The sequence below is a fragment of the Hippopotamus amphibius genome, chromosome 3, assembly GCF_030028045.1.
Source record: "Hippopotamus amphibius kiboko isolate mHipAmp2 chromosome 3, mHipAmp2.hap2, whole genome shotgun sequence".
Lineage (NCBI taxonomy): Eukaryota > Metazoa > Chordata > Mammalia > Artiodactyla > Hippopotamidae > Hippopotamus > Hippopotamus amphibius.
In genome coordinates, this window is record NC_080188.1 from 20,421,666 (window position 1) to 20,448,757 (window position 27,092).

At 42.2% G+C, this 27,092-nt stretch overlaps 1 protein-coding gene across 11 annotated transcripts in view; it reads right to left on the reverse strand.

Moving 5' to 3' along the window:
- The window catches only part of APBB2 (amyloid beta precursor protein binding family B member 2), a 360,089-nt gene that overhangs the window by 330,206 nt on the left and 2,791 nt on the right, over positions 1–27,092 (reverse strand). The window contains exons 2-3 of one of the 11 annotated variants that reach the window (XM_057729819.1): positions 2,430–2,586; positions 581–739 (exon numbers count right to left, since the gene is read on the reverse strand). The exons of 8 other annotated variants lie outside the window; for them this stretch is intronic. The gene's annotated coding sequence lies outside the window, so the exon portion shown is untranslated. Of the gene's footprint in view, positions 1–580; positions 740–2,429; positions 2,587–8,825; positions 8,922–27,092 lie in introns of all 11 variants that reach the window. 2 more of the 11 variants (XM_057729820.1, XM_057729821.1) reach the window with 2 other exon arrangements.

Genomic DNA, 27,092 nt, shown 5'->3' on the forward strand with positions numbered 1-27,092 from the left:
AAGGGGAATTTGGACACAAAGACACACATGTAGGGAGAACACTATGTGAAGATGAAGGCTGAGACCTGCGAGCCAATGAACGCCAAATATTGCCAGAAAACGAACAAAAGCAAGGAGAGAGAGATGGAACAGAGTCTCTCTCACAGTTATTAGAAGGAACCAATCCTACAATACCTAGATTGTGGACTTATCCAGAACTGTGAACAATACATTTCTGTTGTTTTGCTGCCCAATTTGTGGTACCCTATTACAGCAGCCCTAGCAAACTAATACCCCACCTCACACAGAACAAAAGGTGAACACCGTGCAATGTCCCAAAGGCCCCACATGAGTGTACCTCGACTCACACATTGGGCCCTTTGATGTTTCCCCAACAGGCCAGGCACACTCCACCTCGGGGCCGTTGCTCTGGCTCTTCCCGCAGCCCGGTCTGCTCTGCGCCAGCACGCTCAGTTCCTTTAGATCTCTCTTTAAATACCTCCATAAGGCCTTCTCCTCCCTCCAACACTCCCCACTCCCCTCCCAAGCTTTAGCTTTCCCCATCATTGTGTTGCCACCTCCAGATATTTTAAACACTTACTGTGATAGACTGGGAGAGCCACAGCTAAGACCCGCAGAGCCGCTGCAGGTAGATGGGCTCCGGGGCCCAGCTCCTCAGGGTCAGCTGGTCAGCCTTAACAAAGAGAGCTTCCTGCCAGAGGCCACACCCCTCCTGGGGCAGCCACACCTGGTAACACACCTGAAAGGAGTGAGGGCATCGCTCAGTGCCGGAACCTCCGCCAGGTAATCCACGCTCACTCCAGATTTCTTTGGCAAGCCAGTGGGAGCTCTGTCACATCTGCATCACAGTTCAACTTCTTCCTCTGCCCAACCTCCTTCCACCCTGCTCTGTTCACCATGTTGATCCCAAATAAACACTTTGTTCCCTAAACTCCATCTCAGCGTCTGCTTCAGGAAAACCCATCCCTGAGACACTATCCACCTCCCATTAATGAGGGCGAGGACTTTGTTTCGATGTGTCCTCAAAGCCTAAAATACTGCCTGGTATGAAACAGGAAATGACTGAACAGGAATACTTGAAGAAAGGAAAGGGGGCAGGGGTGGGAGGACGGAAGGTACTGACTATTTGGATAGGAGACTAGGCCCTGAATAAAACAAAAGCCTCTTAATATGGGCAAAAGGAATACACATTATCACAATGAAACTAGGCATGGGGTTTCTAAAGTGCACACGGCTATTGGATTTTAGAGAAACTTGAAGTTGTGTACAAAGTTCCTGAGATTCACTTATTATCTTGATACTTCTAACTAACTCTTCCCTTCCTCCTAGGATCTTAAATTTTGCGACCTCAAGTTCTACCATCAAGAGGATTTCAGGGCCCTCACCTTTAAGGTAGGAAAGATACTGTATAATCACTGTTCAACAGCTTTGTGACATCTTATATGTTAATTCTTAACTCCCACTAATGAGAAACTGCACTTGGCATTTGATCATAATAGTTTATTATAGCCTTTCTCTTTATTGACTATGTCTTATTTCAAGCCTCACTCAAGATATTTTTTCCTTCTCAGAGAACTGCCTTTCACTTTATTGCAAGACTAATTGCATTCAGCTCTGGCAAATGATTAAAAATATATTTTCCATGCTCCATAGCTGACTACTCATTCAGGCCCAAATAAAGCTGATTTCTACCTGGTCACGTACCTCATGCCAATTCAATCAAGAATATGTGAGGTCTGACTATAAAGTAATAAAGCTGGGAGGGCTGTGTGTGCTTGGTTTATAGAATCACTTTCACTTTATCGCTGCATGATGAGATTCTAAGGGAAAAATGTAAAGACATGTTTAACACCAAAAACAACAAAATCACCCCTAAACCAGAGCTACTATTGCTCCACTGGTCTGAACTACTCCAAGACAAATGGATTCAGAACACTGTGTGCTTATAATTCAGAAATGCCATACACAGATGTACCTGACATATTTTATAACCATAAATATGAATAACAGAGTCTTCCCAGTCAGACCTATCTAATTTCATCAGCCTTCTGAAATTACATCTTTTACTAAAGCAGCCTCAGGGCACAAATGTAATAAGACAACATTAATTAAAATACATAAAACCATCCAGGAGTAGCAAGGAGTATACCACCTTTTTTTTTTAAGGATAGAAATTGAACTAAAAATAGTAATCAGTGTTTTGCCAGCTTAAAAGGCTAGGTCTTACATAGTGCCTGAAGCTACAACTCTATCAGGCTTTCTCCAAGGCAGGATAACAATTAGCATGCTATTCATCCGTCGGGTACGCACCTAACTTTGCAGGGGGCCTGTGCACACGCACTCTGTAACCTCAAGCTTCAGTTCTCCGCTACCTGTTTGCCATTAAGGAGAATCCAGGAAGTTCTAAAGCACAACGTGCCATCCCTTACCGCTATGCCCACAATCGAACCACGCAACAGCGAATCCTAATGAGACCCTCTTTATTATCACTGCGGAAGTTCAGCTCTTCGTTTGGAAGACATCTGGGGACTGAAAACAGCTTCCTGGGACATCTCAGAAGACTGGCCATTCCTGGTGATAACCCACCTGGATAAGGCAAAAGAAAAGAACCTTAAAGAGGCAGGAAGGTTTCCAGCGTTGGTGCCAGTGGGGATGGTGTTGCTGTCAACGATGGCAGGGAACACAGCGAGTTCTAACAGGCTTAAAAGCTGGTGGCATCACACACAGCCGGCAGGGGTGTAACCTGAATACCACTTTGGCTCCACTGAGGCTGGACAACCAGCAGTCCCATGCCTAAGAATACACCTAAAAGAAGTGCACGGTACATGTCTACCAGATGGCATATACAGGAATCTTCACAGTACCATTATTCTCAATAGGCAAATATCGGGAAAGCAAACGTCTGCCAACAGTAATGTGAATAAGTGGAAGTATATTCGCACAATGGAGGACTATACACAGAGTGGAAAAGAAGGAACTACCGCTACTCACAGCAACATGGGAGGCTGAGCACTAGACCACCGACAAGAAAGAGCACGTACTGGGGACTTCCTAGGTGGCACAGTGGTTAAGAATCCGCCTGCCAATGCAGGGGACACGGGTTCGAGCCCTGCTCCAGGAAGATTCCACATGCCACGGAGCAACGAAGCCTGTGTGCCACAACTATTGAGCCTGTGCTCTAGAGCCCGTGAGCCACAACTACTGAGCCCATGTGCCGCAACTACTGAAGCCCACGCGCCTAGGGCCCGTGCTCCACAGCAAGAGAAGCCACTACAATGAGGAGCCTCTGCACCACAATAAAGAATAGCCCCCGCTCGCAGCAACTAGAGAAAGCCCGCGTGCAGCAACGAAGACCCAATACAGCCAATAAATAAATTAAATAAATAAATAAATTTATTAAAAAAAAAAGATCACATACTATATGACTCTATGTATGTGAAGTTCAAAACAGGGAAAGCTCAGCTACAGTGACAGGTACAATGGGAGGGATACTCTACGGAAAGGGACAAGAGGAAAGCTGCAGGAAGGATGGAAATGTTCTCGGTCTTAATCTGGCTGATGGCTACACAGGTGCACACACATGGGAAAGCTCATCCAGCTGTACACTTAAGATCTGTGCTCTTCCCTATGTAGAAGCTGTACCTTAATTTTTAAATTTCATGAGTAAATTAAATTCTCCTAGCCCTGCAGCTTTACGGCGATAACAAATCCCCTTCTTGAAACAACTCACTCACCACCTCTGCCTGTAACAAAACAGGCCCACTTCAAACCAAGCAATAAAAGCATCTTAACAAACCGAAGTCCTCAGCAGAAGCACATGTATGAACATTTGTATGTAATGTATGTAACACTGAGTTTTCCCAAGGAAGTCATTAACTAAATGTTCTGGACGTGGCTCAGATCCTTCAGAGGTAGAACCGTGGCCCTGACATAGTATGTCATCCCCTCTCTCCTACTTTCTCTAAAACCCCTCAGATGTAATTTATTGATCCCTCTTCTGTGTTAGAGGAACAGTATGCTAACACTGACTATCTATGAGGCAGGCCCAGGGCTCACTCACTTTTGTCTCCGAAGCACCTTATACACTGTCCTAGCATAAGGCAATGTGTACTGGTTTTTGTTTGAATAATTCAAAACGCCTTCAGTAAAATTCCCTTAAAACTTCACGCCTAAAGATCAAGAGTCGCATCTTCCTTTATAATTATCCAAGTAGATGCACTCCTACACCTGCTATCATTTTCTTATTAAAAAGGTGACAATCCTCCAATATTATCATCCTTGAAGAAATAAAAATGCTCCATAGCTTCACATATTGCTCAGCCTGATTCAGTGCAGCATTTTTGCTTTCTAAAACATACCATAACAAAAGAATTCCCTACATAGGCTATTTCTTTTATTTTGTTTTTACTGAAGTATAATTGATTTACAATACGTTGTTAGTTTCAGGTGTAGAGCAAAGTGATTTGGGGATATATATATATATATTCTTTTTTCTATTCCTTTCCATTATAGGTTATTACAAGATACTGAATATATTTTCCATGCTCTACAGTAAATCCTTGTTATTTATCTGTTTTATATATGGTAGTGTGTACCTGTTAATCCCATTCTCCTAATTTATCCCTACCTCCCTTCCCCTTTGGTAATGATAAGTTTGTGTTCTATGTCTGAGTCTGTTTCTGTTTTGTAAATAAATTCATAAATACTATTTTTTAGATTCCACATATGTGTTAATCATATAATATCTGTCTCTGACTTACTTCACTTAGTATGATAATCTCTAGGTCCATCCATATTGCTGAAAATGGTATTATTTCATTCTTTTTTATAGCTGAGTAATATTCCATTGTCTATATATATACCACATCTTCTTTGTCCATTCATCTGTCAGTGGACGCTTTGTTTGCTTCCATGTTTTGGCTTTTGTAAATAGTGCTGCTAAGAACATTGGGATGCACATATCTTTTCAAATTAGAGTTATTGTCTTTTCTGGATATATGCCCAGGAATGGGATTGCTAGATCATACAGTAACTCTATTTTTAATTTTTTAAGGAACCTCCATACTGTTTTCCATAGTGGCTGCATCAATTTACATTGTGCAGTGTAGGAGAGTTCCTATATCTCCACACCCTCTCCAGCATTTATTATTTTTGATGATGGCCATTCTGACTGATGTGAGGTGCTACCTCACTTTGGTTTTGATTTGCATTTCTCTAATAATTAGCAATGCTGAGCATCTTTTCATGTGCCTGTTGGCCACCTGGAGAAATATCTATTTATGTTTTCTGCCCATTTTTTGATTGGGCTGTTTGTTTTTTTTCATATTGAGTTATATAAGCTGTTTGTATGTTTTGGAAATTAAGCCCTTGTTGGTCTCATCGTTTGCAAATATTTTCTTCTATTCCATAGGTTGTCTTCTCCTTTTGTTTATGGTTTCCTTTCCTGTGCAAAAGCTTTTAAGTTTGATTAGGTCCCATTTGTTTATTTTTGCTTTTATTTCTTTTGCCTTGGGAGACTGAAGTAAGAAAATATTGCTACGATTTATGTCAGAGAATGTTTTGCCACACAGGCTATTTTTTAAAGTTCTGTCTGTGATCATCTCAACAGAAGAAGTGAGAAAAGAGCAAGTGTCAGTCATGAAAAGAAGGGAAACAAGTCCTCCTTTATATAATCAGCTTTAGCTACTGAATATCTTTTAGCTTCCAATGTTCTGTTGTACATGTTATGCATCAGAAGCAATTTCATACTAGTTTTGTATACCTGGCCATTAATATTTGGCTTCCTCCCTGGAGTTTACTAAACTTTACCTCCTAAGTAAGATAAAGCAGTCGAACCAACAAAAAGTAAGCCTCTTCTCTAAGAAGATCTGAGAAGAAAGCCAGAGAAAGCTAATCTCTCACTCCTGACTAAGGAGCTTTTGAGAAATGGAGAAGGAGGTAGTGGTCTCTCTCTGAAGGATGAAAGAAGTAAAAGGCCAGGGGAAAGGGAACCCAGGCCAGCTCTGAAATAGCTGTGGTTGGCCCATCATTTCCCATGTGGATGGTGCTTGAAGACCCAATAGGATCAATTTAACTCTCCCCAGGGAAGAGTTCAGCAGGGACTCAGTGGACTCAGGTCACAAACACCACCCTGACAGCAACCTTATCCACCCCAGGAAGGAGAACACTCAGGCTATGAAAACATGCCATTCATGGGACCAAGGAGCAGGAGATGGAAAACCCCATATATTTTCCTCCTTCGTCCACTTTGGCCAATGAATAGCCTCCTCTCCCCCTTACTAACGCCCGTGTGATTAACATGATCAAACCACGGTTATGAACAATCAGCAACAGCCTCTTTAATTCATCTGCTTAACTTGGGATCCACTGAAAATGTCCATAGCTATTAAATTCTTTTTAAAGTTTATTACCATGCATTTATTTATTTTTATTTTTCCTCCCTAGAATACCCAAGTGTCAAAGAAGATTGTTCTTACTAACGCAAGCCCCTTACCCAGTGGGGTGACCAGTCTGAGAACTACAGGTGGGCACACCACTGACTGTGCCTGGGGGGTGTTGGGCAGTCCTGACTCAGCCACATCCTCCCCTGCCGTGGCCAAGGCATCACAGTGAATATTTGGCCAACACTAAACATCTGCAGTACTCGTTACATGTTAACCATGATAAAACAAAGGAAACCGTTTTCCGCACTTGTTCATTTTCAGCTCCTTCATTTCACCATCATGATTAGGGACCTGTTTTCACAAACCGTAGCTGGCGGCACCCGGCCAGGTGATGTTTTTGACAATGGAGACCACTCCATCTGATGCTGAGATGGGTCTTCTGAAGCGTCATTCTTCCTTGAGGCAGGAGAGTAGCATAGGTAGGGCACAGTAGTAGTAAGAGAGACCAGATTATTACGTAGTCTTTTCCAGAAGTCCACCAAACCTCTGGAAGTGAGCTTGACAATGAACCTGTTCACAGTGAAACGTAAAAGCTTACTGGCTAAGAAACTGGATTAAAAAAAAAAACAAAAACAAAAAACTGGCAGAATTCTAGTCTCAGTTCAACTACTTCATGTACTAAAATTCTTTAATCTCAATATTCTTTTCGAGATAACCAGACTATATTTACTTAAATAACATACCTGCAAATGTTTTTCACCCACCGATTACCTTAACAGTAAAACAGGAGAAAGATGAGAAAGACCTGGGGGAAAGAATGAATGTAACTGGAACCTACTACGTGATAGGCCCTCTTAGGCACCTTACTTACACACATTATCACCTACAAAGCTCGCAGCCTTTTAAGGTGGGAACTGATCTCTCCAGTCTGTAGATGAAGAAAACCGAGGTGTGACCAGTCCAAGATCACACTTAGAGGCAGAGCTAGGATTTGAGGCAAGGACTGAAGGACACCAAAGCCTCAGACCTTCTGCCAGACAATAATCCTCCCGCTGGCATTCCTGAGCTCTCCAAATGGAAACCTGGATCTCCCCAAGGCTACTTTCATCAGCAAGCTTCATGCATTCCCCATGGAGGCTGCTGTTTTCTGCATCATTACTTCTGCAGCTCTCCCAAGACCCAGCTGGGAACAGGACCACTATTGTTGCTGTTAACTGCAGCTGTCTGAAAAATACAGCACTTGGGCAGGCTGGAAGAACCTGAGGAGAGGGAGAGGGAGAGGGAGAGAAAACACATGCATGTGTGCACACAAGCAAGAAGGTAGACGTGTGCATACAGAAATAAGAATAGTAGAACTGCAATAATAAGGAAGAAAAGATCAATTTTAAGTTATCCAGAAGAGTGGTCACATATATTTAATATGGGTAGTAAGTACATCAGGAGCTAATGCACTAGTCTCTACTTATTGGGATATTTGCATATTTGAAATATTTTGTTAAGACAAAACTTTAGATACACAGATATCAATATGATATATAAATACACAAATCTAGAAGGTTACCCAGACTAGTAACTATTAACAATGCTACCTACAGGGAGCAGGAAGAAAGAATGGGGGCTTCCCTGGTGGTGCAGTGGTTAAGAATCTGCCTGCCAAGGCAGGGGACACGGGTTTGATCCCTGGTCCAGGAAGATGCCACGTGCCACGAAGCAACTAAGTCCGTGCGACACAACTACTGAGCCTGCACTCTAGAGCCCGTGCTACACAACAAGAGAAGCTACCATAATGAGAAACCTGAGCACCACAACAAAGAGTAGCCCCCGCTCGCCACAACTAGAGAAAGCTCGTGCACAGCAACAAAGACCCAACACAGCCAAAAATAAATAAATAAAAAATAAATAACAAGTCTTAAAAAAAAAAGAATGGGGCTTTTATACTTAATTCGGTATATCTTGAGAAGTAAATAAGACGAAACCTATAAGAGCAAGCATAAGTTTTCAATAATTACTACAGTTTTCCATAGAGATGTGATTTATTTTTAGATTTGGCCCAGCTGACCACACCTCTCCCTTGAAACACACCTTCAGTTGGCTTCTAAGACATCACACTCCCCCATCAGTGCCCTGTCCCTCTCAGTCTCCTTTGCTTCTCCTTCCTCTCATCTCTCCAACCCTAACTTGTCAGTGCAAGACTTCTGTAACTTCACTCCCGCCCTGGATGATCTTTATACTCCCAAACCTGTAACTCCAGCTCAGACCTGTCCCCTAAGCTCCAGACTCCTAGGTCTAACTACTGGGTACATATCTCCAATCAATGTCTATTAAATACCTCAAATGGTCATATTCAAAGCTGAACGCCTGATTCGCTCTTTGTCCATTTGGACTGCTACAGCAAAATACCACAGACTGATGGCTTAAAAACAACAGAAATTTATTTCTCACAGTTCTGGAGGCTGGGAAGTCCAAGATCAAGGCACCAGTAGATTCAGTGTCTAGTGAGAACCCTCTCCCAGGATGCAGGCTGCCAACTTCTCATATCTTCATGTAGCGGAGAGTAGAGAGGGTTAGCAAGATCTCTTGTGACTCTTACAAGGGCACTAATCCCATTCATTAGGGGTCCACCCTCATCTAAACCTAATTACCTCTCACAGGCCCCACCTCCTAATATCATCACATTAGTGGGTAAGGTTTCCAACATATGAATTTGGTGGGGGGACACATTCAGTCTATGACGCTCCCCCTATCCCACTGAATCACAGTCTTCTCCATCTCAGTTCAGAGCAGCCTCATAGTTTCAGCTGCTCAGACTAAAATCCTTGGAATCATCTTTGAATTCCCCCTTTCTATCACACCCCACATTCAATGCATCAATAAATCCTACTGGCTCCAATTTGAAAATATACTAAGAATCCAGTCCTTTCCACTGCTACTTGCCTTGTCCAACTCTCCATCATCTCTCAAACCAGGTTACCACAATTGTCTTGGGGCTGATTTCCCTGAGTCCACCCAGCATTCCTAAAATCTATTCCCATACTGCCACCAGATGACCCTTGTGAAATGTAAGTCAGGTAGTCACCGCTGGCTGGGAACCCTCGAGTGGCTTCCCATCTTAACTGGCATTAAAGTCAAGGTGGTTTCAATGGCCCAACCAGCCCTACGGGATGTTTCAGCACCTTCACCCCACCTTTTCACCTATCTGATCGTATCCACTCCTTTTCACCTCATTCCAGCCATGCTGATATCCTCCTGCTTCTTGCATACCACTGCCTGGAATACTCCTCCCCCAGGTATGCACAGCACAGGCCATCTTTCCTCACCTCTTTCAGGTGCTGATTCAAACACCTCCTCTGTAAAGCCTTCCCTGACTGCCCCCCATTTAAAATCACACAGAACATTAAAAAAAGGATGTGTGTACACATATATACACACACATATACATTATATATACATACATATGTATAACTGAGTCACTTTGCTATACATCAGAGATTGGTACAACACTAAATCAACTGTACTTCAATTAAAAAATAAAAAATGAAATCAAATTAAATCACATCCTCTCCTTCTTACCCTCTCCTTACCATCCCACCCCCCCCAGATCCCTCTGGTCTGGTTCATTTTTCTCCACAGTACTTATGCCTTATAATGTCGATTATTTGTTTGATTTAGTTACTATCTATAATCCTGAGAACAGATGTAAGTTCCATAAAGGCTCAGATTTGTATCTGTTGCGTTCACTGCTGTATCCCTAGCATCTCGCTGGCACTCAATAAAATAAATATGCTGAATGAGTAAATAGAACCTTTGTTCAGCCACTTATTCTCACCAACATTTTTAACTAGTTTAGAGTTAAATAATTCCATGATCATCATTATGTTTTTTCTCTCCTGAATTTTCTAATTAAACATCTCCCCAAAAGTCTCACTCACCAGCCTTACTGCCCCTGCAGTAAAGGCCTAATTTTTTTTGCAAGTGGGAAGAGGCTTAGAAGGCTCTACCCCAAGTGTTAACAATTATTATCTCCAAATGTTGACATTTCTGGTGATGTTTACTTTTTATTTTCTTTCTGCCTAAGTCTTGTCATAATGAGTGCATTTGACTCTCGTGATCAAAGAAAACCACAACTGGAAATGACAACCCACGGCTTTAAAAACTAAAAATAAAAGTAGATTGGACCACAGCTGAAATCATTCATGCATTTACCATCACTGCTCTGAGAGGTGTAGCCAAAGAAATCCGGAGGCCACACGGCTCCTTTCACCTCTGAACACCTGCCAACTTAGCAGCACCAACAATGGGCTGCATTCCAGGGGTGGTTTTTCTAAACCTACGTTGGTTCAGAACATAGACTGATGTCACTGGGTAATTTGGAGACAATTAACAACAAACCAAACCATCTTTAAATTGATCGCTTAAAGATACAGGTGGTTCACCAGATTTAAAAACAAAACCATGTTGGCTCAACATGCGGGTTTATTTTTTTTATTTTGCCTAATCAGCAATCTGCACAAAGCTTTGTGCCAACGTCTGGCCTATTTTAATCACTTTTTCCTCGATTTAAACAATATATTTTTTTCACCTCCTAATCCAAATATTCAAATGCTGAAAGTTGTTTTCTAGAGAGTATATGGACCCAAGGGTGCAGTATTTATCCAAGCCCACAGGAATCGTTGAACTCGACTAAGAATTTTAAGTGAACCCTCTTAGTTCTTGTCTTCTTTTAGCAAACTGATGAGTAATAACATTAATTAGAGCTGATACTTTTTGTTTGAATACTTACTTTGGACAAGCACTGATCTAAGCACTTCAAATTAATATGCCCATTTAATCCCCCCAAAGTCTGTTAACCCTATTTAAAAGATGAATATACAGAGACACAAAGAGGTCAAGAAATTAGCTTCAGGAGACACAGCAGAAGTAGCAGAATTTGAATCCTGGCTCTAGGACCTATACTCTCATACCACTGTGAGTAACCACTGGGTGTATCTCCTGTGCATGCCGTGTTAGTAATACTCCATGCCTTTGGATATACTATTCCCATTTCCCCTAATGTTATTTCTTTCCTTTGCTGCCTAGAAAACTCCTATTCAAACCTTCAAAACCCATATTTGGGAAATCTTCCCTAATACTCTGAAACCCTGAGAATTAATCATACTCTTTCTACTTTCTACCACCATTTTCTTCGTTCATATACTATTTCATTAAAAGGTAGAAGAATTAATCTTCTCTAACTTAACAATTCATTCTATGTGAAAAGGAGCTGTATCTGATTCACATCTGAATTCTCTACACAATAAATATCAAAAGAATGGATTAATTACAAATTTGAAAGCTTTCTGGGTTTATTTAAAAATATAACATTTATTAAGTACTTACTATTCTAGGCATTTCACGTATTTTAATTCACTTAATCCTTACCTATTGACAAAAGTACAATTATTGTCACCATTTTGCAGATGTGGAGGCAGAGATAGTTAAGGATTCTATTATCACCCAAGGTCAAAGCTAGCAAGAACCAGAATTTGACCCCAGGAAGTATGGCTCCACGCTCACTGCGTGTCCAGTACATAGGTACATAGGTCCTGTACTGGACTTCCCAAGGTCCAGAGCAAAGGTCACACCCAGTTCTTGCCCATAAAGATGCCACATGGAATCTACTTTTCTTTCTTCTTCACATCAGTGGAGGAAATGATCACCTGAAGGATCTATGAGGGTTCACCCTGAACACTCACTGTCTAGCATGAGGTTTGTCATTAAAAAAGGAAGTTCAACAGATGTTTGTTGAATGATCAAAAATCACTTCTATATAGTTTTAAAATAACTGAATTTTTCACATGTACTAGCACCAGGCACTGGCCAAGGTATCAAACACAGACTATTTTATCTTCAAAATGACTATATGAGGAAGGTATTCTTTTTAGCCCTAGTTTACAAATGAGGAAACTGAGGCACCATGAGTTTCAATAACTTGCCTTATAACTTGAGGTTCAAGATCACAACATTAGAATGTGAAGCCAAGATTCAAACTCAAGCAGACTGACTCTGAAGTCCTGTCATTTCCTGTGGCTGCTGGAAAAAACTGTGTGGCTTAACACAAGAGAAATGGATTCCCTTATAGTTCTAGAGGCTTCAATTCTGATATCAAGGTGTTGGCGGGACCATGCTCCCCACTAAGCATCTAGGAAAGGACCCTTCCCAGCCTCTTCCAGCTTCTGGGAACTCCAGCATAACTCTAATCTCCGCCTTCATCATAACATAGTCATCCTTCTTCTGTGTCTGTGTGTCTGTGTCTTCACGTGGCATTCTCCCAGTCTGTGTCTAAATTTCACTTCTGATAAGGACACCAGTTACAATGGATTAAGGGCCCACCCCACTCCAGTCTGACCTCATCTTAACTTGATGACATCTTCAAAGACCATTCGACAAATGAGGTCATATTCATGAGTACCAGAGCTTAAGACCTCAAGGTATGGGGGAGGAGGGGGGCGGGTGGGCAGAGCGCAAGGGGAGAAACACAATTCTACAGGTAACAAATACCCTATATATAACAGACTCCGTTTTTCTAGCCAGTTAATTCTCTTGATTGTTGCAAAATGTGTTAGTTCTCAAATCACTGTTCTGAATACAGAGGGGGCATGGTTAAATGTTTGAGATTCAAGGCTTTCTTCACATACATGGTAAACAGAACACAATCAAAATGTAAACATATTTTAAATAAATTTAGAGATTTTGTGTATCATAAAAAAAAGCAAGTATTTCCCTAGAATGGAAGCCAGTGAATATACGAGAAAAATTCGAAGTAAAATACGTATAATCTGCTTACCTTCCCATTGTCTTAATTTATTATACAGCTCCATTTTTTCCATCAAGGTAATACTTTTGAATTTTGACCAATGAACAATCATCAAACAACATTCTATCATAGTGACCTATAACCATTTGATATTTTCTTTTAAAACTCTTAGGAGAAGTGTCCATTTCTTTTGATTCTTTGAGGTTTACAGGTAACAGATTAAGATTACATGCAGGCGTCAAATTTTTATTAGCAAAAATAAGCCCTCAAGGAAACATGTAAATGAGGTACACAGTTACGCAAGTAAATGAGTGCATTTCAAATTTGTCCCATTGATGGCTTCCCTATCCTTCCAGAGTCTAAAGTCAAACTTGTGCATTCACACTACATCAACTGTGCTTTCTTCATCTGTTAATCATGTGAAATGCCTTCACCACACACTGCAAGCCTGATTTTCTCTGTATGTTATGGAAACAATCAGAAATTTCCAAAACAGGCTAATTCAGAATTTGACTTAGGGAAATTCTCTGGCATGAATAACTGTTAACCAACTCACTACCCAGGAATTATTCTTTGAGATGGTTTTCTTAGATGACATCATTGATAACTAATTAAATGAATACATTTTACTAGCATCACCTAGATGGCAAAAAGGACCACAAAGTTGCCTTAACTCATTTTAAATACCAAACTATAGCATTTAAATCAGGATGCACAGTATGCCAAAGCTAAAGCAAACATCATAGGGAAAATGATATTTCCAAAAATCTAATTATTGACCTGAAATTCTATCTGCTTTCTTGTATTCCATCACTATCCTGACTCAAATAGAAGTGGAAGTACTAATAGGTTATTCCAAAGGATCATTCAATTATTTTGGAAGAAACAAATGACCTATATTTTTTAATAAAGTAACAGACTTCCTGTAGAAAAAGGCCACTATTAACATGGAATAAATTAGCAAGTAAAATTCAATTTTGCTAGTACACCGCATTAAAATGCAATTTTCAGACTAATATATTTACAGAACATTTCAAGACTGCCAGTTGCTCACCCCTGGCAGCTAGAGTTTATCCTCTCTAATTATACTGAGCGCATTCTCAGAACAGAATGCTCAATGATTAGAGAAATAACTGATTTTTTTCCTCAAGAAAAACATCACAACCCCAGTTACATCCTTTGAAACTATGTATCACCCTACAGAAAGTAAAAGTTTAAAACAGCGATTAGGAAAAAATGCAAAGCAGCTACAATTACAACCAAATACAGTTTGTGTTTCTGACATGAGCTTTCTCTTGCTCATTGGTCCTTAGACTCTCTCTACTTTCCCAGGAAATGTCCTGATTTTGCAACCTAATAGCTCTTGTGTCTCAGGGAAATATCAATTTAAGGGTATGTGTGTGTACTCAAGCACCCGCATTCACATTTACTGAGTGCCTTCCCCATGCCAAGTTCTGTCCTCATAATCCACATCCAGCCCAAGCCTATCACCTGCTGTAACTGTGTGCCTGGGGTAAACTGGGTGAGCCTCAGCTTCCCCAGCTGCACCTGTGGATAACTACAGCTGCTATCTCACACCAGAGGTGTGGTGTAGCGCATTCACCACAGTGAGGGCTGTCTCACAGGAGGTGCTGGATAAACGCTAACCCTTATACGCTCTCCAGGATCCTCTTCAGGTGAGAAAAAGTAAGTAACTTCTGCTAATAGAGACCGATCCAGGATCAAATCCTAATCCATTGGTCTTCCAAACCTATCAAACCATAGTTGAGGCATCACATACACTGAGGGACTAGCATCCACCTTCTCTGAAGATACTAAAAGGGGAGGGGGAGGTAACAGTCAACCCCAAGACAGTGTAGTTGAATAGAAAGCATTAAAAACCGACTGCCAATTACAAAAATCTCCCCATCAGCCTTCTTTAAAAGAATTACCTATTTAAATATTTTAATCCTAAACATATATGAGTTTTTGATCAAGGACCATCTTCCCTAGCACAGTAACAAATGTGGAGTTCATCTAAAATGCCCGGGCCACCTACCGACCATTTCAACAACAGATCAAAAAAGTAAATATCTTGATCACTTTATAGCACACAATTTCACATTATCAAAGTAAACCCTCCATCCAGGGAGGTATGATTCTAGACATTTTATAGATAGAGAAACTGTGGCTCAGGCAGGGCACCCACGTATATCCACCTACTCCAAGGCAGGGCCCAAATGGAAACTTGGCTCTGTCTAAATCTAAACTCTATGCTCTCTTTAGAACAAAGTGGACAAGGCAAAAGAAGGGTTACACCAGCTGGCCACTTGGCTATGAGGGTACACTCAACAGAATAAATGGGAAAGGTGCCACAGTTTTTGAGGACATCCCGATGAAGATTAGCTTTTACCAAATTACTTCATCTCCAAGGAAGAAGTCACATGGCCCACATAGAGCATACCCAATTCAAGACTTCAGACGTGTCTGGATCAGTGTTAGTTCCACACTAAAGGAGGCTTTTGAAAACACAGGAGTTCAGGATAGGGTTCAGGTGAGTGGCACCTATACCCTCCCCAGCCCTCGGGGTCCTTGCCCCACCACACAACTCTCTGAGCCTCAGCCCCGGTGGCAGATTGCACAGACATCAGAACAGGCCCCAGCAGCTTCAGTCCAATGCAAATTAACTCCTCTTTCAGGTTCCAAATTGACAAGAAGTCAAAACTCCTGGGGTCATAGTACCTAGGCAGGTGAGAACACAGGATCAGTTCTCTTCCTTTTTTTCTTTTTTTTTGGGAGGGGGGGTGTTAAACTTTTTTTTTGATTGTGGTAAAATGTACATAACCAAATTTATCATTTTAGTCATTTTCAGGTGTTCAGTTCTGTGGAATTAAGTACATTCACGCTGTTGTGCAACCATCACCACCATCCATCTCTGGAACTTTTTCATCTTCCCCACCTGATACTCTGAACCCATTAAACAATAACTCCCCATTACCCCTTCTTTCCAGACCCTAGCAACTACCTTCCACTTTGTCTCCATAAATCTGACTTCTCCAGGTACCACATATAAGGGCAGTCATGCAATATTCATCCTTTTGTGACTGGCTTATTTCACTAAGCATGATGCCTGTTCTCTTTTGTTCCCAGTTAGTCTCCTTGAAGAAACACCCCTGAAATGCACGTCCTTTAGAGATTAAGAAAGAATATGTGAGAGTTATGTATTTCTCTTTTACTTATTGCTAAAAGGATACAGAAATTCTAAGGATGGCTGGGAAAGAAGAGAGAGAAAGCCAGCAAAGCCATCCCCAACATCACCACGAAATCTCTACCTGTTTCTACTCAGTCTCTCATAAACTTTTGCTTTATTTAAACAAAATGCTTAAAATAACATCACATTGGGTATCCTCCTTCTTTGACTCAACCATTTATCAAAAAGATATATCTCCAAGTATTTCAAAAGTTAGCTTTCAAGGTCAACACTATGGAAAAGCAAATGTGATTTCATGAAAACATGTATCCACCGAGCTCTCCTATGGAAGGAAATTGTTTTTGACAAGATAGCACCACACTGTTTAACAGCTGGTGCTGCAGAAAGAAACACCTTTACAAATGTTCATACAAAAATCATTTAAATATTAAGCAAAAAAGTATACAGACTGTGAAAGCGGCTATCCATCCCACTATTATCTCTCTCTGTGGAAAACAGCACAACAGCATCTAATGAAAATCCTGTTTTCTTTACAAGAAATAAAGATAATAATACCACAAATCAACACTCTCCCCAGTTGTCTATTTTTATTGGTTTTTCTTGTAAGCCACATGTTCTCAAAACAAAAGGGGGAAAAAGACAAAATTCAATAAAATGCCGCATCTTATTTCTGCTTCTTATTTCTACTTGCAGCTTGTAAAATATACACATAACAGCACGATCTAGTACCAGTAAAGGAAAATGATTTAAGCTAAAATAAAACTCAAGTCAGCAGGAGATGGCTTTGATCGGGAGAACATTATACGTAAGTTGACGGAATGCAAGACTTCCTTTATTTATTTTAGTACAAATAACCTCAAGTCCTGGAAAAAAAGACATTTTTAGAAAATGACACTGACCCAATTGCTAAGTCTCATGAATAAGAGTGGTGAATGTTACTTCTTTTGCACCACGGCTCATACATTTTCTGCTCAAATCACTGCAATGCTTTTAATTCAAATATGGGGGTCTCTCCCCCCTGAATGTGGGATAATAGATGGTTGAAGACATGGAGATACTGACCACAGTAATGGTATTCAACAAATCTGCCATTCACACTAAGTTTCCTGTCCCATTTAGGGAAAGCACCAATGCCAAGAAAAGAGTACCATGACAAGCGGGACCCAAAAGGACCAATCATTGTGAATTCAAAGCCTAAATTCCCAGAACTAGAAGGAACCCCCAGGGACTCCCACCCTAATTCTCCTAGTGCTCCATGCTGGCTCCTTCCCCGGGTGGAGGGTGTGGGGGCTGTTCCATCTGTATCTGCAGCTTCCTTTAACCCTCTTCTCAGTTAAGTCCTATGGCATCTTTCTGAGAGTTGCCCCAAGCATAAAAAAATCAGCAGCACAGGACAGGGGCCTCCTCCCATCCCTGACAACTGAATCAATGCTCTTTTACTCTGAAATACTCTATCTACTCAAATATTCTTTCAAAAAGACTCATCCTGGGCTCTCCCTCAAATGAAAACTTTCAGTGAGCTCGCCCAACCTAGTCCCTTTCCTGGCTTCCGTGCCAAACTACAACCATAAAGATGATCGGAGAACAAACCTCTTCAAAAAGACAGACCTAGTCTGACTGCTCTAACTTCCGGTAGGACCAAAACTAAACATGCCACAACAGAAAAAAAATCTAAAGGCCAATATTTTTTTCAGTTGGGATTAAGATTCCAAAATGTCAGCAAAATCCTAGGACAGGGTTAACTAAGTCTGACCCCAAGTTTATTTTTCTCATACCTAATGCTCAGCCTTAGCAACTCCAACTGGTCACTCCTCTCTCCCTCCTACCACTTAGAGTCAGCTGGCCTCCAAGACAATGTCTAGATACCCAAAAGAAGATGGAATAAAGTCATAATTTGTACAACTCAAGTCAAAACCCACTCTGCATTAGCCAGCTCCTCCCCTAAATGCACCAAACGAGCAATGATCTCTCAGGCTCGAAACGCCATTTATCTTTGGAGCCAAGCCAAGAGGACTGATCAACTGATCAGGCATAAGGAAAACCAGTAAAAGAAACCTTGTCCCCACTGACGATCCTGCAGTCCTCTACAGTGATGAAAAAGCGCTGAAGGGGGAGCAGAGAGAAGTCTGCCTTAGTTGAAACGTTCTTTGCGGGCAGGCAAAGCAGAACCTTCAGAGCTGGCTGTCCAAGGTGTGCGCCAAGAAACACCAGTTCAGAAGAGACTGTGCAAAATGCACCCCCAGGCAAATGCTGGGTTAAATGAAGTTAACAAATTTCTTTTCAGCAGGACTTTTTGAACAAGCTGATGGAGAATAGGTACATACAATTTTCTGAATTTAACAGCAGAAACCTTTAATCACAATATATCTCCAATCACTCAAGTTCCCAGCCACTTTGAGAAACAATGCTTTGGAAGCCGTGGAAGCAAGCCTAGAGCCAAGGCCTAGATAAGCAGGCACAATAATGATGTGACATCAATCTAGTTTTCAGGGCTACAGGAGCGTTAGGGCTCCTTAAAGAGCTTTTTTTTGGGGGGGGGGGGGGGGGCTGTATTCCTTGATTATCTTTTTTTATTGAAGTACAGTTGATTTACAATGTTGTGTTAGTTTCAGGTATATAGCAAAGTGACTCAATTATTTATATACACACACACACACAAACACATTCTTTTTCAGATTCTTTTCCATTATAGGTTATTAAAAGATACTGGATACAGTTCCCTCTGTTATACAGTAGGTCCTTGTTGTTTATCTATTTTATATATAGTGTGCATCTGTTAATGGAAGCTCCTAACTTATTCTCCCCCCCGCCGCCCCCAAGAGACGTTTTAAAGTGAGGCCCTCTGCACCATTCTCCTGGCCTGAAATTGCTCCTCTCCGTGACCTTGACATGGCCATCACTTACTGCCACTAGGGACACAGCTTACTAGTCACATACCAGGACCACTTGATCTAAAGGAGCCCACTAGACACTATGCATCATATCACCCGTCTATCATGGACCCTCCCACAGAGACAACGGAATGAACTGCCATGCCCCTAGAGCCCACTGGCACCTAGTAAATGCTTAATAAACATTTGCTGAATGAATAAGGAAAGGAAGTATTCTGGCTATCTCTCCCTCTGGCTTGGAGAAATGATTAAACATCTGGTTATATTTAATTTCAGTTCAATACGATTTATTATTTCAAATAAAGTGGCCATCCTTATGCTGTGGCTAATTTAAATGACATCTGCATTTCCTGTGGACACATATTTTCATCCTGAGCCACTGTAAGAAAACAATGTGTTTTTGATTCATTCCAGAAACAATAATGGGTTTAAAGTGAGCCCCTACCCCTAGACCTCTTTAGCACTTGGACACAAAAACCACAAAGTTAATCAGCTCTTATGTTAACTCATAGCAACCCCATTAACATCATGCTATAAGCCTATACCATCACATCCGGGGATAAACTCTCAGGAAAACTGCTGAAAATGTTGAGACATGTTTATCAAAGCCTCCAATGATAACATTCTTGCTCATTTACATATTCATTCTTTGACAAATGTTAATCGAGCACCCAGGACTTTGGAAACACTGTGAACACAAAGATGAAGCAGCCACAGTGCTGTCCCTCAGGGGCTTACAGACTAGGAAAGGAGCCAGGGAAGTAAATGGTTACAGTACTGTGTGGTAGCAAAGGTAGGATGTAAGTGGGTGTGAGGAGCTCACCATGGGTGCGAGAAGAACCAGTCACCCTGTCCTGGGTGGTCATGTACCCAGTGATCTTCCAAGTGTGGTCCCCAGACCAGCAGAATCAACACCTCCAGGGAAACTGTTAAAGTGCAAACTTTCATCAGGCTACATACACCACAGGCCTGTGGGATCAGGAGCCCTGGGGTGGGGCCGGCTATGTGTGTTTTACCAAGACCTTGGATCATTCTGACGCACACTGAGGTGGAGGATGATTAAGCTACTTCTGAAGGAGGAACAGAAGTCAAGCAGGTAAAGAACAGACAGCCGGTAAGGATGGCTGCAGGCGATGGGAACAGGATGAAAGGCCAGAAGAAACCCGGCCTGTTGTAAGAATCATTAGGCTTGAGCTCAGAGCATGACACAGAGAGCCATCAGACCATGAAGGGGGTCAGATATGGCGCCACAGAGCTGGGGCTTCATCCTGAGGGCAGTGAGGAGCCCTGACGGTTGGGATGGACATGCCCAGACCTGCAGATTTCAAAAGATCACCTCAGAGGCAGTGTGGAGCACAAGGAGAGCCCTGGAGAAGGAGCTGCAGACTCCTAGGTGAGAGGCGATAGCGGCGGGAAGGAAGTGGAGGCACGCTATGCGGCTGGGAGGCAGGGCGCCCTACACAGCTGCAGAGACGGAGGGACCAGGTGCACAGTGGGATAGATGGAGCGTCTCCTGGGAAGCCCTGCCCGACACACACCCCACACCCAAGCAGGGCAGGTGCTGATCTGGGAGGCACACATCACATTTTACCGTGGCCAGTTCTTCAGCTGTCAGAGGCAGTGGCCATCCTGGTCCGTTTCCATGTGCATTACTTGGAACAGTGCCCAGCGCTTGGGAAGCCAAACTGAATGAATGGAGCTGGACAAGCCCAGGGGCCACTGAGAGGCCACTGCTCTCATTCAGGGGAGAGAGGACCGTGTCACGGGGAAGGAATTAGCAAGTTATACCAACTGAACTTAATTTTTCTCTAGTCTGTTGATACCATTCAAAACACTGAATGGAAACCTTTACAAGTCGATCACATTATAAACATTCAACAGTAAATTTTATCTGTTGTGTGGAGTCCACAGGCTCACGTTCCTGCTGAAAGTCAGAAAGGACCATGGTTTGAGCACATCTGCAAGGGAAAATATGACACAGCTCTAGGCCACAGAGACTGCCACCTAATTGAGATAACAAGTCTGCTTTCTTTTGTTTTCAGAACAACTCTGCAAAGCCCCGAAGTAGAGGACAGAGAGAGACATTTCAAATCTCTCTGAGACAGATTGAGTCTTTGCTTTGATTTTCAGAAATGATTTCCAGAAGGCAGATAATGTTGTGACCCAATTACAGGGTATTTTGGAAATAGTAGGCACCTGACTTGGGGGTGGAGCTGGTGGGTGTAGAGGGAAGAGTTACCAAGTAGACAGGACCACCTGCTTCTCAATCCTGGATGGAATTTTATAGAGAAGGGAGCTGTGACAGTCAGGAAGTAATGCAACAACTGCCTTGACCTGCTTCCCGTTTTCTCACCATTCCCAAAATAGACAGAGCTAAGGAAAATCATAAATATATTTCTCAGCCCTCTAGGGGGAAGGTTCATTACGGGCATAGATTTGGGTCCCTGGGAAAAAAAAAATGGATGAAAGGCAAAGGGAAGTCCTAGAATCAAGAGGAGGAGACAGTGAAAAATAAAACCCATGGACAAAAAAGGCACCAGAGAAACAAAAACAAGAGCCAATGCTTACCCCAAAGCATACTGAGAGGCAGTGCCACAAGCTCAGCTGTCCTGGCTTCTCCAAGCTCAAGCTCTTCAAAGTCAGAATTTAAAGTCTTTGCTTAAAACTAAAAATAACAATAACTGTGAAGGTCTTACTTTATGCCAAGTATTGTTTTTCTGTTTATTTGCTTTGTTTTTTTTTTGTTGTTTTTTGGCCCCGGCACACGGCTTGTGGGATCTCGGTGTCCCAACCAGGGACTGAACTCCAGCCACAGCAGTGAAAGCACTGAATCCTTAACCACTAGACCACCAGGGAAGTCCCCAAAGCATTGCTGTAAGCCCTTATCATGTATTAACTCACAAAATCCTCATAACGACCACATTATGAGGACACTGAGGCACTGTGTAATTCTCTTGTCCGAGTGTAACTGTGCTGTCCGAGAGCATACGGCTGTGCAATGGCAGAGCAGTACTGGACTCCGAAAAGCCTGGCTCTTAAACACCAAAGCTCAACTGCCTCCCCACTGGGCTGTCCTGTGCACGCACTGCAAGACACTGAGCAGCACCCTTGGCCTCCACCCACGTGATGCTAACAGTACTTCTTCCACAATCATGACGATCAAAAATGTTTCCAGAGAGTAGTGCCAAATGTTCCCTGGAGGGCAAAACCGCCCTCTCTGAGAACCACAGCTACAGAGATTTGAAAGGCCAAATCTCTAGGTCCCTTACAGAGGCAGTGGCAAATCCTAGGTGTTGGGTAAAGAAGCAGGCTACAACACTTCCACTAAGCCAAAGAAAAATGAAAAGGGAGACAGCTGAAGGGTTTTCTGTAGTGGGTTTCACTGCAGTCTTTGCCACGGCTCCTTTAAGGCCTGTAAGGCCTCCCGACTCTCCCCTCCCTGAGAGCCTCACACACATGCCTCTACTGAAGCACCTTCTAATGACACTCTGGTACAGTCCTCTGTCTTCGTGAACCTCCCACTGTACCTGGCACCAAGTATGTGCTCAATAAACATTTGCTGAACAAAGGCATAGACAAACGAAGGTGAGGTTTCTGAGTGTCCCCAAATGAATGCATGTCTGTCTGCACTAGTGATCTGGAAAAGGTATAAAAAATAAAGCTTGGTTATCGGGGAGGATGAGAGGCTCTGGTCAGAATCTGAGGTTGGCACTGTGAGTCCAGACCATGCCTCAGTTCTGCTCAAAAATGCACTTGTATTTGTTCACTCAGGGATGAATCAACTCAAGAAACCTAACTCATGCTAAGGAAATTCTATTTGTTCATAACGCGCACTGATACACAGTACTGCCCGGCAAGTCGAGACACTCACTGTGGCAGGTCCACTGACTTGACTCTATTGCCCAGGACAAAGGTCTACTTGGGAAACCAAACGAAGATCAGAAGGTAAGAACAGTGCCACTGGGAAGGAGCTTGATGCTTCAAGGAAGGGGCACCCAGCATCCTCTCTCCAGCAGCGAGACGTCTCAAGTGAGCTTCAGGGCTGCTGGAGAGGCCCTGAAATCCTCACGGCAACTCTCTGCAGTCATCAGAGGTCCCTACGCTGCCTCATGATTGGCATATGACAGCTAATCAGATTCTGGTTTATTTTATTTACAGTAGAAATATCCTAGACTGGAATCTGCCCAGAGACATTCAACACACCAACCCTTAGTTCCAGACATATTTAGAAATTATATTTGGATTTTCCTACGATTCAATTTGTTTTCAGATGAAAGAAATGCACATGGGAGCCATAATCTGGAGGCAACAGCTCCACCACTGAGCCTGCAGATTTAGGTTAACGGAATTTTGAAAAGAGGTGAAAATTTCACCTTTAGTCCAAAGGCTGAATCTAGGAAAGTTTCATGTTGTGGTGGAAAAAATAATACAAGCTTTGTTTAGGGCCTGGGAAAGTCCTTTAATGTTTCTGAACCATGGTTTCCTCACCTATAAAAAAGGAAAAAAGAAGAAGGTACCCCAAAAGGTGAAGTGCACTGTTTCCTATATAGCACCAGGCAGAGCTGGCCCTTAATTAATAAATGTTATTTCTTCACCCTGTCAGTTCGTCAGCAACCCACAGACTCCTCTGTGTTGATTACAGTTCCAAGGCAAGCATCACTGTTCACTGTGTAGCCTTTAGTGAAAAAGACCTCAGTTTCCTTACTTCTAAAATAAGAAAAGCACTACAGCATTTTGTTTGAGTTAAATAGGGTAAGAGTTATAAAGCTCTTTGCACAAAGTAAGGGTTTCACAATGTTAATAACATATTATTATGATCAGTGAGATCCAGATATTACCACGCACAGATTTTTAAAGTATTATCTGAAAATGCATTACCTATTTTCTTAAGCTACTATTTAAAACTCAGAAGTAATTTGGGTTGGTTTTTTTTTTTCCTCTCTCCTCCCACCCCCTAACAGCAACTCAAACTAAAGGTGAATAACACCAATTCCATGAGCAAAGTATTCTTAAACTTCCTCTAGCGACTTATTAAGGCTCACCCTGGAGTGCATGATACTGCAGAGATCCAAACCAAGCCAGCTGTAACAACACGTCTATGTTTCATGGCTGTAACTCCATCAGCATTTCCTAGAATCACCAATCCTGAACTGCTAAAGCATGCTGTTTGGGTAGAAAGAAGCCTGCATGCAAAGAAACAAACACCAAGATCTGTCATTCTGCAGCCCAGCCTGCTAAAATTCACATTTCAGTGACTTGTCCTTTCTGCTCTCTTAGAACCTCATCTTTCATCTTGGCGCTTTCCTTGTCATTCTTGGGCTATAATTCAAAAATACTCGCTAGTTCCCAGAGCACTTTCAAAATTAGCTTCTTCTCAGCTCCTAGGGCCTTGGGTCTGGACCAGTGACTCCACATTCCTGGAAGGCCTGGAGGCCCCATCAGCCCACCCACAAGCTCCAGTTTGGCCTGGCCTCCGCTATTCAACTTCATCCTGAAGGCAGAGCTCCCTATGTCTCAGGCCCGGATTCCCAGACGTATCAATTTTATGGACCATTAAGCTGCCAAATAAAAATATTCCCATCAATACATAAAAGAAATCTTACCCCCATATCAGCATGGTATAATCTCAGAGAAAAGGACACATCTTCTAACTTGAACACACATGAAACAGTTGCTACGTGGCCATCATCATCACTTGGATAAAGAAAGTGGAAACCTCACCAACAGACAATGGCCCTAGCGCTGTGAAGTGCATATAGCAGACACTCAGTTACTTTTCAACTGTGTAGAGACTAAGCTCTGATTCATAGGGCAATGATTTGGGAAATGCTGCATTCCACACCACTGGTAATGCCAAGCCTTCCTTCTTCAATGATAGCATTTCCCTTCTCTCTCCGGAGCTCTGCAAGTTCTCCCCAACCTCGTCCTCCAAAGCGCACACTTCTCCTAGCTCAGTTCCAAGAGTGCATTCTTTTTAGTCAACTTGAAAGGTAAAAATCAAAACAAAGCCACTCTGCCTCCTACTCCAAGCATTCCTGAAGCATCCTTTCCAGGAGAGTGTTACACTTCAAAAACCTCAGATATCACCTAGCAGACAAAATTTTGCAAGATTTTCACAAGAGGCAAGGATAGAATGGTTTGCTTTATGTATAACAACAAACAATGAAGAAAAACCTTACTCCACAATTTCATACCATTCATTTTTTCCATGTTCTCTTTCCATCTTTGTCCATATGCATCTGCACATTTTACATACCAATAAATGATATGCTGTGCCTTTTTTCCTGATTGTAAAAGTAATGCCTGCCCTAGCATTTGTTCAATGCTTAGAAGACTAGGCAGGATTCAAGTATTATGGAAACAAGATTATGTAGAGGGGGAATGTCTCCTGTAACTCTACACCCCATGGCCTCTGATCGATCAGGCCTTCTTCGTTTCTTGCCAAGTTGTGATGCCATGACTTTCTGGCCTCCGTGGCCTCCCTCTCTTCCAGCTCTCACCTGGTGTTTGCAGTTACTGCCCCAGTCCTGCCACGGGCCCAGAAACCCTGGAGCCGAGTTATGATTAGAAGCACTAGACTCACTGTCTGTTTATTATCACTTATTTAAACGCTGACAAATCTGGCTTCTCTTCACCTGCTTCACTTCAACATTAATGAGGCCGAGTTTTGTGACCATCATAAAAGCAAAGTACACTACAAATACCAGGTTCCCTCTGCTCTCTGCCCCATCATCACAGCTTGCCAAAAAAAAAGAAAAAAAAAAAGTTTGTGTAGCTGCATTCAGACAGCCATCACTCCTGCTACTACAACAGCCGATCTCGGGCACCTGTTCAATACAGTGATGGTGCTAATGTGAAAAGATCATGATAATTTTGTCCCAGAGACCAAGGACTACAATTCTGATCAAAACAGCTGAATCGACAGGACAGGAACATGGGAAAAGCTTGCCCAAATTTCACATGGGTGGGCCCCGGCAACCAAAGCACAGGACAGCCTCCTCTACAGCCCCAGAGGAGACTTATTCCTTGGATTACCTGCAAGCCCAAGAGCAGAGTATCTCCTCAGAAGATGCTATAAAACAGTTTAAAATATCTGAAGCACTCTACCCAAATCTAATCATTACCTTATCTCCTACCTAAATTTGGCAGCGCCACAAAGAGTTAATTTTATGACAACCATTCTTTGACAAATAACAACTAGAAGGGATGTAGGAATTGGCAAAAAAAAAAAAAAAAAAAAGGAAGGGCATTCCACAAAGCAGGACAGGCCAGACTTAGTTAAATAAAATCGGCTTCTCCTGTAGTCCCCCTTTTCAAATGCCTGCATCACAGGTCCCAGGACTGGGACATGAAGGCCCAGCAGACATCCAGAGGATGCCTTCTACTGCAACGTCCTCATTTTACAGATGGGAAAACTGAGACCCAAAGAAGTGAACTGATTTTCCCAAAGTCAAACAGTAAATTTAACTAGCAGACGACCCTGGCCCAGAAGGCAAGTCTTGAGAGTCCCTGGTTGGCGGTCTTTTCACCAAGCCCCATCAGACCCTTTATTATGGAGAGTCTGTCGCTCTGCCTTTGACAAACTATTTCAACCAACAGAAATCCCATCAACACATATCAACATGCAGAATATGCACTAATAACATAAAATTAAACTGGGTAATCTGGGCTTATCTTCCTTACATTTATTTGTTGGTAGTACAACACTGTTGAAAATAAATGAACATAAAACAGTTTTTAAATCTGGATGGAAGCTTCTTAAAAACATTCAAATCATTTTCAAGACATGCTGTTCAAATCAAATCTAATTCTAAATAACAAATCAAATATGTTTT